This window comes from Zonotrichia leucophrys, chromosome 2 (assembly GCF_028769735.1).
Source record: "Zonotrichia leucophrys gambelii isolate GWCS_2022_RI chromosome 2, RI_Zleu_2.0, whole genome shotgun sequence".
Classification (NCBI taxonomy): Eukaryota; Metazoa; Chordata; class Aves; order Passeriformes; family Passerellidae; genus Zonotrichia; species Zonotrichia leucophrys.
In genome coordinates this window covers 47,478,795-47,498,870 of record NC_088171.1, presented here as the reverse complement: position 1 = coordinate 47,498,870, position 20,076 = coordinate 47,478,795, and the positions used below count along the sequence as shown (strand labels likewise).

General features: G+C 42.1%; 1 long non-coding RNA gene across 1 annotated transcript; it reads right to left on the bottom strand.

Annotated features, from left to right (window-relative positions):
• Positions 1-2,950: 2,950 nt before the first annotated feature.
• On the bottom strand, positions 2,951-14,915 carry LOC135443135 (uncharacterized). Its single transcript, XR_010438831.1, has 3 exons — positions 14,675-14,915; positions 6,610-6,700; positions 2,951-4,160 (listed from the first exon to the last, which is right to left on the bottom strand). It is a non-coding gene; the product is annotated as an uncharacterized LOC135443135 (long non-coding RNA).
• Between the last annotated feature and the right edge of the window lie 5,161 nt (positions 14,916-20,076).

Sequence of the window (20,076 nt, the reverse complement as noted above, 5' to 3'; positions counted from 1 at the left end):
GCTTTTCCTATACTTTTATATTAAATCAATTTCAGAAGGTTTTTAGGCTACTATTCCAATATCAGCTGAAATCAGTGATCTTTATATTGATATTGATATTAAAGAACAAAAAAGACCAAGTAGTTGCAGGATTAGCAAGTTTTCAGTTTTCTGTGAACAATTATCTAAAGACCAATACATTCAGGGCAATTCTGCACATCTGCTCTATTCTAGGTACTTCTCTAGTTAACTCATTCCAGCTGCAATTACAACAAGCCAAATTTTAAAATTATTTCCTCAAAATTTGCTTCATTCAGTGTGTGAATCTATAGGACTTTGGCCACCGAAGCTCACAGCCTTGTGTGCAGCCCTGGAAAGAGCCCAGAGCAGCCTTCTGAAGAGCTTTTGCAATGAACAGAAAGGTTCACACTTCAGCTATCAGACACTACCTCTCCACCAGTTGGTGCTTTGATCAGCCCATTACAGCAGTGATGTACAACACAGCACGGCATGGTAGCTATTTATACGTGCTCTGAACAGCTGCACAAAACAACACACTGCAAAGAGAAGACAATGAGATTTGCTGTGCCCTCATCTGGGGCTTTTTACCACCCATTTATTATTCATACTGAGCTGTAAAAATGGTCTGTGCTTGGCAGTCCTAACAGGATTGAAATTATCTAGGTGAAGTGACATTGTTCTCAGCAGTTGACCTTCCTGCAAGTAGGACATACTTTATGCATCTGATTTTAATTTAATAAACAGTGTTTTATTTTCTAATACAAAGAACATTATTGTAATTTTCTTCAGCTATACCTCAGGATACATTTTAAATGTGGTGCCATTTTATTTAAATGTTGCAACCTATGTACATATTTGACAGTTTTCACCCAGAAGCAGCACAGAGATATTAGAGATCATTATAGAACTGTTTGATTTTTAGAGGGAATGTTGCTGATAGCAAAAATATGACAGGCTAGTAATCCTTATTTATTGAATTTCTCTGTCTTGCACTGAAAGGGACATGCTTTCCTAATTCCTCTTCTGTCTTTAGCAATTCACTTCAAATTTACTCAATTTAGAGCTTTTCCATTCACATGCTGGGTCAAAATCTAAATAGAACAAACTTCCATGTTCATATCCAAGCTGTTAAATCTATTTGAAAATCCTCCATCTTTGAACATGTGTTTTATGCTACCCAGAATCACTTTCATAATAACTTTGTTTCCTCCATTCAAAAAAAAGCTATTTTAATCCATGACACCATCTAGGTCTTCTCTCTTTATGCAAATGGCCTCATTCTTCTTCTGGATCTTTTCATGGGTAAGGATTTGGACATTTTTATTTTTTCTTTTTTTTTTTTTAACCTGCATCTCATAGGAGAACCGGAACTAAAATATTAATTACCTTCTAACAACCAAAAAAGCTAAAGGGCCTTCTGAAATATGTGGAAAACTTCCCAGTAAATTCAGTAGGGTGACAATTCCATCCTGCAAAAAACAGCATGTTTTCTAGTGCTGGTCAATGGATGTGGTTTTAGACACACATGGATTCATTTTTTTCACTGGGTTTTACACATATAAATCTTCCTTCATGTCGCCACCTACAATCAATACACTACTTGAATTTAAAGCAGTAATAGGCACTGTAGAGTGAGAAATATTAGTTAACCATCCAAGAAATCCAACAAAACCCACCATTAAAATATTTGGAAGCACCTTTTAATACCACTTAATGTAGTCTTAACAGATAAGACTGTGCCTGTCATAGATTCTCTCCTCTGCCTCCACTCAGTCCATTTACTGCACGTTTCTGACAGAACACTTCCTCTGATGAGACAGGGAATCTTTTCTGTACTTGGACAGCTGTGAAAGGCATCTCAGCCTTCATCTGTGAAACTGTGAAGCATCTCAGCATCAGAAAGTTCTACCATGGACATCAGAAAGTCCTACCTCTTAACCCTTGCCCTGCCACCACACCACCGTTATACAGTTGCTAGCGTCCAAAGAGAGTTTTCCACAAGAGCCCTGCAAGTAGGCAGGTAGAAGGTTTTGAGCAGGGAAAGACAACTTCAGTATGATTTTGCTTTCCCAAAACTCACACCAATTGCATAAGCTGCAGAGCTCTTCACCAAGGACCTCTAATTTGCCCAGAAACCAAACAACAGCACTGTCACTTCACCAGCACATTGCGTTGCTTTCTGTTGGTGCCCAATCATCACCATAATAAATAACTTTCCAATTACAAGCTATTATCTAGCAGAAATTTTTTAAAAAAGGAAGATAAAAAGTTTGATTAATTTATTAATTTTATAACATTTCTTAAATTGTTTTTATTTTGCTATAGATTTTTGCACAATCCTGACAGTTTTTCTCTCCCTGTCCTTGTAGCTAGTCTATAACTGTTTGTTCACTGATTTTTCCCAAAGAACAAGATGTGCTATTATTCAGCTTCCATTCTCCTCTTCTAATCTCTCCCTTTCTGAGAAGTCAGCCAGAGAGTAAGAAAGAGCACAGTGAAAACAGTATTGTCAGAAAAAGGCAGTGTATTTTAAAAATAGATTGCCATTTTTTTCATTAATTTAAAAGCTATTTAGTCATAACTTCAAAATTGAATCTAAGTCTAATATCATGAAGCATCATCTTTCCAGTAGTTTTTCTAACCAGTCTTTTTATTTAGAAGTTTCAAAACTGGAGATCATTTTAAGGTAAGGTAAAGCTACATAGCAATACCCTTCTGCAGAAAAGAAGCAAAAAATACCGACATGGATTCTGTCTAATCACATCATATTTCCAATATTTTTTCAAAGAGAGTTTTTCCCCCAGCTGTGTTAGCTTGAGGACATATTCAAGAAGCACCTTTTATTATCAGGTTTTTGCTATAATATTTATTTTGGGGGGCATTTAGGTTTTCCCCTCTTTTTCTCACTGTGTTCAAGATGGGAATTCTTTTAAAACTAGTGTATCACAGCAGTTGTCTTGCTCCTATTATTTTATTTGCAGAGAGTCTTCATAAGATCAAACACCCAGAATTTAACCACCAATATTTCTTCTTTGTTTGAAAAAAGAAAATAAAAAAGTATTGGTTTTCTAAACTAAACTGACACACTCAACTTTTGTTGAGATAATGCAAGCAAAGCTCAAGAAATTCTGATACTTTGATCCCTCAGATTGAATCATCAGGTTTCTGGTTTTTGAAGTGCTTTGCTCAATCCTGCTTCTAATGAAAACCAATGATTTTTAATGAATGAGTAATAGGAATGACATTCAGAAAACTTCCACTGAGTGGTCTTGGCAATGGAACTTTGGTTCAGTGTAACTGTAGAGCTTTATACCTTAGCTGATTAAAAGCTGATCTTCTCATGAAATCTTTAGGATATATGCAGAGCGTTCAAGCTGCACTGTATTGTAATGCAAATGAAGAAAAGTTAATTATAATGGGAACTATGTTTTATTAAACTGCTACATAGTTTTCTCATTTTGCAAAGTAAATGTAAAATAAATGTTTTGTCATGATTCTCTCCTTTTCCTTTTCCTCTAAATCCACTGCTATAAACCAATCTGTCAGAATGTAGTTTATTTATATGTTTGTTCAATAAGAGAGAAATGTTAATGCTCTGCACTCCTTGCTCCATTTCAACTTCAGTTCTCCTCTTTTAGGATGCAACTCTACTAAATAGTTTTCAAATGAGGTTTGTCTGAGAGGTGAGATACCTCCTCTCTTCCACATGTAGAAGTTTTTTGGTATTTATTTTCTCTGCCCATTCATTTTAAATCTCTGACATGGATACACTTAGCTGCTGAAATTGTCTTGCTTAAAGTTCCTGAATTTTATGTCCTCATCTGTTCAAGGGGCATCTTTTTATATCACTATAAATGCCACAACTGAACCGATCTGAAGTGTTGGATACAACTTATTTGCCCTTCCAGGCAGCTTTTTCCCACCAATGGCAGGGAGCCAGAAGGGTGCACGGCTGCAACACCTCTCCCAGCACAGTTTCTAAAGACTGCTCAGAGACCATTCTGGCAGGACTTGTGGCCCATAGGGGACCGGCCACACTGGAGCAGCCCATTCCCAAAGAACAGGACATCTAGATGCTCCATGCTAGAGAACTTCTTGAAGCACTGCAGCCTGTGGGAAGAACCCACGGTGGTGAAGGTTTGTCTCCCATAGGTGGAACCCTATATGAAATAGGGACAATATGAGAGGAGGAAGGAGAAGAGAAGGAAGAACAGACCACAATTCCCATTCCCCATTCCCATGGGACACTTGGGGAGTGAAGGGGAGGTGGAAGACTCAGGACTGAAGTTGAGCTTGGGAAGACTGAGGTGGGGAGTGGGGGGGAGGTAATTATGTTTAATTTCTCATTATCCTTCTTTGTTATTAACTGGCAGTAAATTAAATTGCTATTCCCCAAGGTGAGTCACCCATGAGAGTGATTGATAAGTGACGTCCTTGTCCTTATCTCAACCCAGGAGTTTTTTCATCTTATTTTCTCCTTCTGTTCTGCTGAGGATGGAGAACAAGTGAGCAGCTTGGTGGGCAAATGAGCCAGCCAAGGTCAACCCATCACAGGCAGAGAGATGAGGGCAGGGTGGGTGGAGGGGTCCTGCTCTACCTGCTTTCATCTAGAGACGCATGGGTCGCATTTTCTCCTTTTTGCTCTGAGCAGTACCTGCTAATTGTTGGTGCTCTAAAGTTTAACTTACTTGCTGTTTATTACCTTGGGCAACAAATTTAAAAATATAGTACCTAAGCAAATTGGTCCAACATAAAAATAGGAAAATTCATTGAACAAACTGGTAAACATCAGCTATTCTTAATTAGAGTGATTTTTCTTTTTTATGTGACTTACTTTATATATCTATGAGTGTCCCTTAACACTATAAGAAACATTTCCCTCCTCAGCTGCACTGGAAAGGACAAATTCCTCTAAGGTGGTGAAACCACATGAAAGGTCAGCTGTATCCTGAGAGTTTGGGTAGCTCAGTGCCTTGTGCCCTGCAGAGAGACATTACAAGCTCAGATGTGCTAAGCATTTCATGTCCTTGAAAGAAAAGTAAGGGTGCTCCCTGTGTTATGACAAATATTTTTGGACTATAAATATAGTTAAAATAACCTTTAATTTTGTGAGAGGCATCTGCACTTAAATTTTACTAGGATTTTGGCAGAAGCCACAGATCCAACCTGTCTCACATGCTGGAGTGCATGATTAAAGGGATGCAGGCTGGCCCAGCCAAGGAGGTGTGCTGCATTCCTACTTAATGTGTGTTACTGTTGCCAAGTAACATAAATTCAGTGCCGCAGTCAAATTCTGCCATAAGTCAACAGCTACCCTCCAGCAAGGCATCAATCTTGAAATGAGTTGCTAAGATGCAAACATAACCTTTTCATCATTTCTCTGCAATGGAATATTGTTTTGTCCTTCCTATTTTCCACTACTTCTTTCTCTTCCCACGAAGGTATGGGCAAAAGAATGTGACAAAAATATTTGCTGTCTGTCAGCAACTTTTAACACTAAGTGGTCTGTCATCATTTCTTTAACACTAAGTCAACAGTTATTACACTCTGTTCAAAGTTTTGGCATGTTGCTTCCTAATCAGCTGGTTGAACCTCAAGTCAGGACCTCCAAGAATTTCTTTCCTTTTCCAGTCAACCAAACTGGCCAGGCTTACATGATACAAGGCTGTGAAAGTTTTGAGTCTCAATGTTCAGCGAGAAAGCGTCTCTGTGGTTCCCAGTGTACAATGAAACTGAAGGGAAGCAGACAGAATGTCTTCTTTTCCCTCTAAGGGTGACAAGCAAGCTCAGATTAAAACTAAAAAATTAAAAAAAAAAAATCTAAGGAAAGGGAAAACCAAACCCCTTTCACACTGTGCTGGTTTTGGCCGCAGTAGTTAATTTTATTTACAGTGGCTGGCATAGGGCTGTGTTTGGGATTTGTGCTGAACACAGGATTGATAATATAAAGAGGTTTTTATTACTGTTATTGGGGGGCTACACAGAGCCTTTTTTGCTTTCCTTATGGCCACACTGGTCAGGAAGTTGGGGGTGCTTGGGAGCCAGGAAAGCCAGGACAGGTGACCCAAACTGACCAAAGGGACATTCCAGACTATGGCATCATGCTCAGTATATAAAGTGAAGAAGGAGGAAGGGGGAGACATTTGGAGTGATAGTGTTTCTCTTCCCAAGTCACCATTACTTGTGAGGGGTCTCTGCTCTCTTGGAGATGGCTGGACACCTGCCTGCCCATGGGAAGCTCTGAATTAATCCCTTGTTTTGCTTTGCTTGTAGCTTTTGCTTTTTCTATCAAGCTACTTTTATCTCAACCCACAAGCTTTTCTAGTTGTTACACTTCCCATTCTGTCCCTGACCCCAGAGGTGAGTGAGCAGCTGCATGGGGCCTGGCTGCTGGCTGGGGTTAAACCACAACACACATACCGTTTTGGGTATGACCAAGCAAAGGACTCACATGTGTGGAATCTCAAAACACACAAAGTTAATTTGGCTTCAGTGAAAAGGTAAAGACATGTTTACACACCTCTGTGAAAGTTATGCAAGGTTTTTTAAATGCTCTGAGAGCTTTGCATGGTGGAACTGCATAAGGGAAGGCCACAGGAGCCATCTTACCTCTACCGAAGTCAAGGATGCAAGCAGTTTCCACTGGAGAGCAACAAATGCCAGGATGTCTTGAGCCAGGATATCCAGAGGCTGGGATATCCTGTTATTATAAATATAGGGAGGAAAGAGTTCAGGTTTAGGTTTATTTAGGTTTAATAGAGATTTTAGTTAATTTGTATTTAATGGATTCAGGTTCCATCCCCATTCAACTAACAGATGGAAATGAAAATGAAAATATTACAGGTCTTTTGACTATTTTTAAACTTCACAAGTAGCAGACTTCAGCAACTGAAAATGTAACTGAGAAATTCACAGAAGAATTAAGGAGTCTGATACAACATATTTTTTATTTGCTCAGTTGTTTTACCCCTCAAAAAGACTCATAAGACTGAATGCCAGCAACATATGCATACATAGCTGGAGTAGACAGAATGATTTTTGGTAGTTGATATATCCAAGTTGCATCCTTCCAGCAGTGGCCTCAGAGACTTAGTGTCACTTCTTGCTTATTGAGATTTGGTTCACCTGCAAAGCATTGGCTGGATTTTTTTTCAGAGCATCGAGGTCTCTGTGTAAAGCTCATGAAATCTTAAAACTGGAAAAAATTTCAGTTCTTTAACTGTACTTTCAAGGTCAGCTATGTTTAACATTGATTCTGTGATGTATTATGTTATGAACAAAAATTCGGTTAATATTTTTTTGGTGAGAAAAAGTTACAAAAAGGCAGCCAGATCTCTGTCCCTGCCAAGCTTCTGCGTGTTTTGTTATTGTAATCACGGGTCGTGGTAGCTTATCACCCCTTTTGTATTGGTAAAGGCCCTGGCTGGGGTGGGGTGATGGCCCTTCCCCAAGGCTGTGCTCTTTTCCCAGCATAGTGAAGACACCTGAGGGGGGGGGGGGGGGGTTTATGCAAAGTGACTCCAAGACCAGCATGCTTTGTGGGACCCCGACTCCAAACCCACGGAAAAAACCCCAAAAACAACGAGCCACCCAAGAATTGAGAGACTAAAATGATGTCTGGACATGAGGAGCCGATGGCTGAGCCTGCAGAGATGCGGAGCCCCTCTCGCCCTGAGCAGGGAGTGGTTCCAACGCCGGGACTAGCCACCTGGGAAGCTCACAGGATCAACATCTGACGGGGACACCACGCCCTAAAGGCTCCCACGAGGACTGGATCCCCCGGCTCTGCCCCTAGTGGACAGAGCTGCGCATATCCTCCTCCTCTGAGTCGCCCTGGGAGACTCGACGGGGACTGCAGCCCTGCTGGGCCGCCAATCCTGAGCTGATCACTTTTAATAAAGGCATTAAAAAGGAGAAGAAGTCTCCTGGCCCTGTTTATTTCAGCTGGGGGCGCTCGTCCGGAATAGCCACGCCGCAAGAAGACTCAAGACTGGCCATCTTGGACTTCAGGACAGCTGGCTACCAGGACCAGAGGGATCAGCTCAGGAGCAGCGACGCAGAGGAGCACCGGAACACCGGATTGGTGAGAAAGCCGGTGGCGGGAGCGGGAGACGTGTGCATGTGTGTGTGAATGAGACGAAGGCCGGCAGCTGGACCTTCGAAGCGAGAGCGGACCCCTTAGTACCGCGGTTCCGGACTCCTGCGAAGGGGCCGGCCGGGAACAGGGGGCGGAGCTTGGAATCAGCGTGAGTGAGTCGTCTCCCAAGGGGGAATAAAGGGCCCCCCCCTCCGGGCGTGCGGAGGGAATATTTGTATGAGTGGCACGCACCCAAAATAGGCCCTGACAGAGGGAAGTCAGGCAGATTTGTCAGTCCCGAGAAGGATTCGGGTAGCAGTTGTAAGTCTCGAGAAGGATTCGCGTAAGATTTTGTCAGTCCCGAGAAGGATTCGGGTAGCTCACAAGCCCTGCAGGCAAAAGTAAGTCCTGGCACAGGAACCAGGCAAAAACCCCAGCGAAGGAGGCTGTGGTTTGCTTTTAAGTCCTGATACGGTGAAGCCTAAAAATTGGTGGGTTAGGCAAACTAAAAATCAGGCAGTTGTTTTTCCTGACTGAGGGAGTCAGGCACGACCCGGATTCTTAGGCCGAGGTTTCGTGTGTTCAAGTCCCGATAGATGTAAGACCTGACGTGGGGAAAGTTGGGCAATCAAGAGATCGGGCAGTTGTTTCAGTATAAAGTCCTGAGCATCAGGCAGAAATTTGAAGTTTCAGTGGAGGAGGCTGAAGCTCCTCAAAGAAGGTTCTTTTTGAAATTACTGGTCAGTAAAGGCACCTTTGGGATTTTTTACTGTTGAGACCTGTAAAATGGGAGGGTGTAATAGTAAAAAGACCGGCAAGAGGCTGAGGGACATACCTCCCAATAGTCCCTTAGGAGAACTGTTAGTAAAATGGGATTCTATAGAGGCCACGGAGGGATTAGATAAAATTAAAATGATCCATTATTGTATGGAAGTGTGGCCAGAATTAGAGTTACAAGGAGGATGGCCTTGGTGTGGGACGAAGGATAAATGGATGTGCCAACAATTAAATAATTATCTGACAGCTCGAGGAGATACTGATCCTGAGCAATTATTGTATGTAGCTTGCTGGTTAAAGAGCGCTGTTGGGGATGAAGGGGTGCGAATTTGTAAGGTACAGAGGAAGAAAGAGAGGAATGAAGGAGGGGATGATAGGAAAAGATGGGATCCCCTGGATTATCTGCCTCCTTCTGCCCCTCCACCTTATAATCCTCTTCTTCAAGCACCTCAAATGGCAGGTCCGGTTCTTCCCCCGGCTGCCATCTCACTACCACCTGTTCAAACTCCTCCTTCTACCTCTTCAGCTTCCGCTATGATAAACCCAGTATCCCCTCCAGTTCCTTCTGCACCACCACAAGTGCCTACTCCACCTGCTGCATTCTCCACCCCTTCTCCAGCTCCACTTAATATTCACTCAGGCTCTTCTCCCCCTCCTATTGCTGTCCCTTTACCTCCTCCTAGTTGGGACACAAATGTCTCCTCGCCCGATAAACAGCTATCAGCAAATACACCTGCTGATGGGCAGAAAGTTCAAGGTAACCCAGATATCCCTCAAAGCAGTTTGGCATCTGAAGATGGGCCGTACTGTAGCACCAGATCCAAGACCTCCAAGGCAGAGAGACTCTTTCCCCTCAGAGAGGTTCCTATGGGAGGAATAGCAGGAGGTGTTGGCTTTGTGAATGCTCCCCTAACTGCTTCTGAGGTGAGAGGATTCAAGAAAGAGTTGGGGCATTTAGTTGAAGACCCAGTGGGCATAGCTAACCAAGTAGATCAATTTCTAGGTCCAAATATCTACACTTGGGGGGAGATGAATTCCATCCTGAGTATATTATTTTCTCCAGAAGAGGTTCAGATGATTAGGGTGGCTAGCATAAGAATTTGGGAGAAGGATAACCGTCCAGGACCCCAGGTGCCATCAGGTGAACAGAAATTGCCACTAACGGATCCCAGCTGGAACCCTAACCAGGAGGAGGGGAGGAAGGCCATGATGGAATACAGGTCTTTGATAATAAGGGGGATCAAAGAGTCAGTTCCCAAAGGAACTAACACCCAATTGGCATTTGAGGGTACACAGGAGAAAGATGAAGCTCCTGCTGCCTGGCTTAATCGCCTAAGGCGGAACTTCCAGTTGTACTCTAGAATAGACCCAGACACCCCAGAAGGTCAAATGCTACTAAAAGTCCAATTTGTTACCAAATCTTGGCCTGATATAAGGAGGAAACTGGAAAAGATGGAAGAGTGGCAAGCGAAAGACATAAATGAGTTATTAAGAGAGGCATTGAAGGTGTATTTAAGGAGGGAGGAAGAAAAAGCAAAGGCCAAGGCTAAGATCATGGTTGCTGTAGCCAGAGAAAGTGCAGGGTGGGCAGGACCACCACCGGGAGGAGGCAAGGATAGGCCTCTTGTACTGTCAGATGCAAAAGGGATAGAGACACCTCAAGTCCCTTTGAGAGGACGGCAGTGTTATTACTGTGGAGAGCCAGGACACACCAGGAAGTTTTGTAGAAAGCTCAGTCTCGATGTGGCAATAGCCAGGGAACAAGATAATTTAGGAAGGATCCTTAGAGGTGATGAGTAGAGGGTCAGGGGCTTTATACTTTAGGGGACCCAATGCAACATCTAGAAGAGCCCTTGGTAAACTTTGAAGTGGGACCTTTAAATGAGGAATTTGAATTTTTGGTTGATACAGGAGCAGATAAGTCCTGTCTCAACAAAGTAACATCTGAAGTTAGAAAAAACAGCTAGGTAGAAAGGATATCCAATAGCACCAAAACTGGCCAGTAAAACTAAACTTGTAATAAGTGGTGTGAAAGTAAAAGGTACCTTATTGTTGTCTTGTTGTGTGTGTGAGAGTGAGTTACAAGCAAAGTCAGCCTCAACTTCCCGGCAGGTGGGAAGGGGGCTGTGACCAAAGTGTGTGTGTGTGTGACCTGCAAGCCAGACTAGTGCTCCCCAGATGTGTGAGGGAGCCGTAGCTGTAAGAGCGTGAGTGACACGCAGGCAGCCTCACAGGTGAATGTGCACCAGAGGCAACCAGAGTCTGGACCCTTCCAAGAGGCCCAGAGATACTGAGACCTGTGGGCCAACCCCAAGGTGGCGGGGGGGCTATAGGGACCTGTGATTTTCTAGCAATAAGTTTGTGTCTTAAAGGTGTGGAGTAGTGTGTGAAAGTGAATGAGAAATGAAAAAGTGAATATAGATGAGTTAGAATAGAGGTAATGTAGATTGTGCATTACAAGTTTTACCACATCTCCTTAGAAAGAAGTGTATTGTGCAAAAGAATGGTGTAAGGAAAAATTTAAGTGTAAGGGGGTTGAAAGAAATATTTAAGCTGTAAGTGAAAGTATGAAACAGAAGCAAGAGATAGATAAATAAGATCTTGAAAATAGAACAGAAAACCAGTGAATTAAATACACAGATATATAGGAGAATAAAAGTACTTTGAGAGTTAAGCTAGCTGAGAAATACAACTCCTTGCAAAATACAGAGTATGTAGAAGTTGATGAGAGAAACATACAAGCTATGGAAAAAGAGAAATTACTGATAACATTAAACAGAGAAGTTGAGTTTTGATAAAATCATTAACAGTAGACCATTAATGCCTGTGTTTGAAAGCCCGTTTCAGGTATTCTTCATTACTGAGACGGTTGGACTCACATCACTCTCACCCCTGGTATTGGACCAGGATTCAACACCAAGTTTTTCCCTCTGGCATTCTGGTATTGGACCAGACTCCACCCCTGTCTCCTGCTGGCATTGGGCCAGACTCCCAGTTTTTACGTCTGGCATTGGGCCAGACTCCCAGTTTCTCCTTGTGGCATTGGACTGGATTACACCCCTGTCTACTTCTGGCACTGGGCCAGACTCCCAGTTTTCCCCTCTGGCATTGAGCCAGAGTCCACGCCACTCACCTCTGGGCACTGGATAAGGATTCATCCACATCACAAGTTAATTCACCTGGGTATATTGTGATTTAAAGTTGACTCTCAGGAGGAAGAGTCAAAAAGACTGAACTGTATGGGAAAAATTGGTATCAGAGTTCTAATATTGCTTAAAATGTTTCAAAAATTGTTTTGTGTAAATTATGTTGGTAAAAAGTTTAAGGCTGTAAATAAGTAATTCTAGTTTAAGTTCCCCAATATACTTCTAAAGACTCCAGGTTAACCCTCTACAGAACACTCCCCGGGGGGGAAACTAAAATTTGTAGGGAACAGACCAAGAGAGGCTTAACCAGAGAAGCGGGTAGAAGGGACTCTAAAGAGCTTGGAAGCTTCTCCTCAGAAAAAATTCCCAAGAGGCAAGGCCGGGTGGGCAGGCTGTGCAAGATGACCCATACCAGACTCTGGGAAGGGTGGTACTGATGGCTCTGATTGCTGGTGGTGCTCAGGGAAGCCCAGCTGAGCCGTGCAGAGAGTGCTACCAACCCCGCTATGAGGAGGAAGTGAGCTCCTTGTCGAGAGTCCACATCAGTTCTAACCCTGATTGTGTTAACCTCTCCCAATTGGTCCTTTATCAGAAAAATAAGAGAATGTATTGGATAGCCCAGAATACTGCCACTTTTAGGCAGCCACTCCTAGGAGAGTGCCCTATAGAGGAAGCCTGGTTTTGCTTTGAATGTGATGCTGCTGAAACAAGCTCAGCAGATCTAGTAAAAAGCAAAGAAATGGTGAAAATGGTAAGAAAAACTGTTTGTTACAAGTATTTATATGAGTGTACTGGAAAAGAGATAAACCCCTTTTGGAACACATTTCAGGGGAACTCTAAACCCCTAAGTTTGATCTCATCTGGCAACTGCATTGCTAGGGTGATAAAACCAATTTTCTTATTACCCAAAGAAACTGGATCAAGTTTGGGAGTTCCTATATATAATGATTTGGGAGAAATTAAACAAAACCGGGAAAGTGAAATAGAAATTGAGAAAATCCAAAATTGTAAAAGCCAAGTTCGGATCCCAAAATCTGTGTTGAACAAAGTCATCCGGCTCCAGGCTGTGTTAAAAATAAAGAATTCAATTATTAGGGACATTTCAAATGAAATAAAAAGATTGGCATGTGTAAATAATCAAGATCAAACTCCTACACTTGATCCCAGTGGGTGGGAGAATTTAGAGATTTTCAGAAAATAGTTTTTCTCGCTGTGTGTGTACTTGGAGGATTGCTCTTTTTACTATGCTTATTTGTCTGTTTTAGTAAAACAGTATTGGCTGTACAAACCAATCTGGAAAAACCAAGCAAAGTAACAAGGTTAAGTAAGCATGATTACCAAAGTGCACAAGAGATTTATAGTAGATTCAAAACAAAAAATTGTGAGTTGATGCGAGCTTAAGAATTTAAGCTCGATCAAAGAAAAAGAGGGGGGACTGTTATGAACAAAAATTCGGTTAATATTTTTTTGGTGAGAAAAAGTTACAAAAAGGCAGCCAGATCTCTGTCCCTGCCAAGCTTCTGCGTGTTTTGTTATTGTAATCACGGGTCGTGGTAGCTTATCACCCCTTTTGTATTGGTAAAGGCCCTGGCTGGGGTGGGGTGATGGCCCTTCCCCAAGGCTGTGCTCTTTTCCCAGCATAGTGAAGACACCTGAGGGGGGGGGGGGGGGGTTTATGCAAAGTGACTCCAAGACCAGAATGCTTTGTGGGACCCCGACTCCAAACCCACGGAAAAAACCCCAAAAACAACGAGCCACCCAAGAATTGAGAGACTAAAATGATGTCTGGACATGAGGAGCCGATGGCTGAGCCTGCAGAGATGCGGAGCCCCTCTCGCCCTGAGCAGGGAGTGGTTCCAACGCCGGGACTAGCCACCTGGGAAGCTCACAGGATCAACATCTGACGGGGACCTCACGCCCTAAAGCTCCCACAAGGACTGGATCCCCCGGCTCTGCCCCTAGTGGACAGAGCTGTGCATATCCTCCTCCTCTGAGTCGCCTTGGGAGACGCGACGGGGACTGCAGCCCTGCTGAGCCGCCCAATCCTGAGCTGATCACTTTTAATAAAGGCATTAAAAAGGAGAAGAAGTCTCCTGGCCCTGTTTATTTCATATTATTTTTGTTCTATGAGCAAAGGAAGTCTCTCTTCATTTATGTGTGTATTAGACAAAATTTTGTGCTACCATTGCCTAAATTTTACAGTAGGACTACTATCTGTGACCACTATACACATCTGATGAAATGCATATGTTCATACAGATTTTTTCCTTTATCTTTTTTTTTTTTTTCCAATGACATTTTATAAAGCTTCAGTAGAAGAAACAACCCGATGGTTACAGCTGACCTTTTAATAAAATACCATGAGGTTCCTCATAGCACTGTTCACATCAGAGAGTCTTTGTTGCTGTCTTAGCAGGCTTCATCACTTATTCCTTTGGTGCTATCCTATGCTCATTTCTGTTTCAGGATGTGTATTTCAGATAACTTTATGTTGCAGACGTGTTTATAACATGGCAGGAATCCATGGGCTCAAAATGTTGCTTAAAAATACTTTAAATTAAATGTTACTTGTAAGACAAACTAAGAGGGTTTTTAGCTTGAGTTTCTAAAAAAAAAAAAACAAAAAAAAGAAGCCAAAACCTGTAATCACCCTGCACATCTTTCCAATTGTTACCTTTTGAGTCCACCAGCAAACAGCAGTCATGAGTGCTGGATGTGTCCAAGACATGAAGATCCTGCAACTTCACAAATACCAGCTATAGAAAGTACTGGTGTCTTCATAGAGGACCCACAAAAGAGAATGCTTTTTTTTCTGCTGGGATGATTTTCCATTTCCCTGAGCAACAAAAGGCCGCCCAGCATATACACAGATGAGTACACACAGAAGCTACCAAAATGTGTGGAACAGCCACCAAACTGCATGATCAATTTACTGCACATGGTGGTTTCTTCCCTGCAAAAGACAGGAAGGAATAAAGGAGAACAGTGTGGTGAATACAGTATGGTATTTAGGGAGACATACATATCATGCTAAAAGAATTTTATGAGAGATGGCATTAATTTTAACTTCGAAACACAGAGGGAATACATCCCCCTCTAATTTAAAATGCATCATTTTCAATGCCCAGAGAACATTCTGTTCTGCAACAGCACACTTATTTCTTTAGTCTTGAGGCAAAATGCTCAATCAGTAAAACCCGTCTTCCCTTTATTTTTGTTGATGGTAATGACCATTGTCACTATTCTTATACATCTCAAGTGTTTGTAATTTCAGCATTTGTTCAAAGTTTCAAGTCCTAATAGCCCTGAGTCAATTATTTTGCAGGATAATGATTTGTAAACACTTAGAATGACTGAATCAAGGAGAGGGCACAGGAAGCAATTTGCTGCACTTTTTGTAGTAGTGATTGTGAAATACAAAGAGGTGACCATGAAATACAAAGCTTGTGTTCCAGTATCCTTCTTGGATATGGATTTAACTGAGAATATGTTTTTCAGAGAAGAAGATACTTAGGATTTGAAAGAAAGTGCAGCAATTTTCTCAGGATTATGTATTTGAGCGAGTTTTCACAGACTGGTTCCCACAATTAACTACTGGTTTTGCTTTTTTAGTTAATGACTGTTATACCTCTAAGAACATTCTTGGGAAATGGGGGGGTTTTGCCACTCTCTCCCTTACTGCAGCTCAGCTGTGGCTGTAACTTACACTGCAAGCACCATTTTATGAATTAACCAGAGCCTGGGAAGGTGTCTGTTTACATTTGCACAGAATAGAATTAAGGATAGCAATGTGGCTTTTTTAATAACAAAAGGGGTCTGAGATGCTGCAGAACGATCTCCGTAAGTGGTCCTTCCACTTCAAATCCCAATGCTGTACGCAAGATTTCTCCTACCCATACATGGCCAAGGGAGTAGATTGAGTAAAAAATGCCCTCACACTGCACCTCAAGCGGCAAATGGGGGGCTATGTACTTTTCTATATCATCTCTATTGCATCTGTCACTCTTAGCATACCTGAAGAAAGCAGCTTTTATTAGGTGGCACTAAAGGGAAAAAAACCCATTAAACAAACAAACAAAAGCAAATAAAAAACCTACCAAAACAAACCAAAACCCAAACCCAAAGCAAAGCAAAAACAAAAACAAATAACCCAACAAACAAACATAATCACCAAAAAACAAACAGCCCCCCCAAATAAACAAACAAAACCAAAAACCAAAACAAAACCCCAAACAATAAAAAAATCACAAACCCAAACTAAAAGAACCATCACTAAGCTAGACTTTCAAGCATAAGATTGTTTTGAGATTGGGTTTTTTCAATGCATATGAGATGTTATTCCCTATACACACACATTGTCTTTCCGGTTTGGATTTGGTAGATACACTGTGGTCCGAAACTAAAGCTGCATCCCCTTTAAATTTCTGTTTTAACTCCTTGCTGGACTGCAAGCTGAGGAGTATTTGATAACAGAAACTGTGACTCACTTCTGTCACTTCACTCACCTGGCTAAAGGGTTGGTCTTTGATCTCAACAGCCTTCCCAAGGTTATCTCAGGTGAGCAACTGCCCAGGTTTGCTGGTTCCCCACGTGCATGGGATCCAGCAAATCTGGGCCTCCAAATTCACCTCTTAATGAGCTAGGCAGCATCCTACTTGCTGTGCTGGTTGTACATATCCAGGTTTGCTGCCCAAACAGCCCTTGTTTTCACTTTCCTCAGAGGACAGTCTTGACCTGCAGAAGCCTCTTCAGGCAATTCACTTGATGGCTCTGCTACAATACAGGATGATGCTGGATGGGGCTTTGAGCAACCTGGTCCAGTGAAAGGTGTCCCTACCCACAGCAGGGGGCTTGGAGCTACATGGTCTTTATGGTCTCTTCCAACCTAAACCATTCTATGAATGATTCTATGAATATTCCTCCTGGCCCAGAGGCTCTTGGCACAGCTCCACATATTCTCAGCTGAATTTTTCTCCAGCTGCCCTCTCCTGACTGGCTCCTCCAGCACCCTACTGGGAACACTCTCCTTAAGGGAACTTGTCTCATAGAACAAGACGCAAGGCCACTGCAGAATAATAATAATAATAATAATAAATAATAATAACGATGATGATGATGATGTCCAAGTTAAACAGCTGCCTTGCCCCTACTGGCACAGAGTTGCCACATTTGAACTTGTATGTGTTGAGGTGCTGCACTAGACTAGTCTGTAGCCAACATGAGACAGAAGCTTTGCATCTTTTCATTTACTTTTACAAGCTGTGCTGCCCATTAAGATTTCCACATGACCACTTTACTGAGCAATTTAAATCAGAGGAGTGCTTTCATTAACAAGCTTGATGAGTTGATTTGTGCTAGACTCCAATCACTAGAATCCTATCTGCATGCAACATAACGTGCTAGACATGTATTTCCTCTAGTGGCAGAGGTAAAGGTTATTGTCCTTCTTTAAATATTTGGTTTTTAACTCTTTCCACTGTACTGATCATGGAAAGACCTCTTCAATATAGATTAATTTTGTACAACCTTCTCTGAGCTCCATGCGTGTTTTGAGCTTCAGGCACCAGGAATGCAAGAACGGCATGTAGCTTGAGAGACAACAAAAGCTGTCTTTTGCAGCAATCCACTCATATTAAGGGAAATGTGCATCAAGGTCTGCTTCTGATGGATATTTCACTTCCACAGTCTCTTGGTTCTTAGTTGTGTAACAGTGTTTTTTTCACAAGTGCATACCCACTAGTCATAATTGGCAGATCAATTATCTGTCTTTCTCTCTCACTGACAAGAGATAGATCCTACATCCTCCATCCCATTTAACCACAGTCTTCCCTCAAGACCACCTTCACCTGAAAAACTTTGTTTGTTCCACATCTAGCATGTGGCCAGCAGGTCAAGTGAGCTATTTCTGCCCCTCAGCCCTAGTGAAACCCAACCTGAAGCACTGCATCCAGCTCTGGAGGCTCAAACATAGGAAGGACGTGGACCTGTAGGGGTGAGTCCAGAGGAGGCTCAGGAATATGACCAGAGGTCTGCACCACCTCTCCTGTCAGGACTGCCTGAGAGAGTTGGGATTGTTCAGTCTGGAGAAGAGACTTTATGGCATTTTTACAGTACCTGAAGGGGGCCTTCAAGAGAGCTGGAGAGGAACTTTTTACATGTAGTGATAGTACCAGGGGGAATGGCTTCAAACTGACAGAAGGCAGGTTTAGATTAGATATTAAGAAAAAATTCTTTACTATGAGGGTGATGAGGCACTGGAACAGGTTGTTCTGAGAAGCTGTGGGTGCCTCGTCCCTCGCAATGCCCAAAGCCAGGATGGACATGGCTTCAAACCAACTGGTCTAGTAGAGGTTGTCCCTGTCCATGTCAGGGATGTTGGAACCTTTAAGGTTCCTTCCAACCCAAACCATTCTATGACTGATTCTATGTTTGTTTGATCAAACAGCATATAGGAAGGTCCAGATGTAGCTACCCAAGAAAGCAGCCAGATCACAGCTCCTGTCTGCATATATTTAATCAAATCTTCTAACACTGCATCCTGTACTTTCCCCTTATTTAAAATGCTTCATTTCATTAAGCATACAGTTGCGCCTCAGTCATCATCAGCAGTATGTGTTCACCTCAAACCATGTGTCTTCAATTGCTGTGCTTGGCCACTTCCATTTCCCCAGTGCACAATAATGCAGGCATCTTGCACAGAGCTCTCGTTTTTCTGACAAGGTCTCAGTCATTAGCCTGTTATCTGTCTGCTCACCACTTGCACTCCTGACAGTCACACTCCATTAACTCATCCATATTGCTGTAATAATTAGCCTTCCTGTTTACAGGCATGAACAGCATTGCTACAACATGTACACATCTCAAGAAAAATTCCAGGCAAGTAAAACCAGAATATATCCCAACCTAATGCACAAGCAAGAATACAATAATCATTTGACCTCTTGTATTGGATAATGCACCTCTATCAGCAAAGATAACACTGCCTTTGCTTTGATTGTGTTCCACATTCACTACACGATCCTAAGGAAACACATTTATTGACTTATTTATAAAAATATCTGCTTTTACATGAGTTCAATTTTTCTTTTTTTTTCTTCACTGTGTTCCAACAGCTGTGTATCAGAATACAGAACTTGAAGGAGGATCCTGAATGATCACTGTATCTGGTCCCCTCCTCTTGCAGGCACAGCCTCATACTATTCCTTTCACAAAGTAATATCAGCTCAGCCTTAGACATGGATTTTTGCCGCCACTACTGTGGAGGGACTTTCAAAGAAAGCTGGTTCAGAACCTCATGCTTCTGATGGTTGGGAATCCAATTTGCCTCTTCACTTTATGTATTGCTCTTTAATAACCATTTGTTCACAATCCTCTGTTGACACTTCTCTCAGATTTGTCCTTCTTGTTGGGAACTTAACATTCTTGACTATTGACATGGTAATGTTCCACCATGTTTATTTTGTTTGGCTAAAGAAACAATGTCCTTTTATGACATTGTTTAAGAAACAATGTCTTTTATGCCCTCTACATTGGCATCAGGCTCCTTGTTCCACTAATCATCGTGTCTGTGACTGTCCCAGTATGACTTAGTCTTCCCAGAGGAAAGACTGCAAGTTTACACATTTGTCCTGATAATATCTTGAAGAGTTTTGTCACATGATCCATCCTTCCCTGTGTTTGTTGAAAAGCTACCCCTGAAATTGGATTACTTATCATTATTCCTCTTTTTCTTCCCAGCTGACTTCACTTTTTCAAACAGCCATACCACAGCTGAACTGTCTAAGCATTCACCATGAGATCCTGGTTTTCAGGGATCATTAGCAAAACCCTGCTGAACTTACAGAAGGGAAACAATTTTACATTCTGAATTTTGATCAGTGGCTTCAGCTTCCTCCCACCACTCAGACCATGGCACACAAAGAATAACCTTCTGTAATTATGAACAAAACTCCAGCAAGTTCAGGACATAAACACTAATTCATCCTTGCACCCCATTCACCTCCCTCAGCTCTTACATGTTTGAAAGACTTTTTCAAATCTTTTCACCTTCAGTTGGTAAAAAAAACCCTGCAGTGT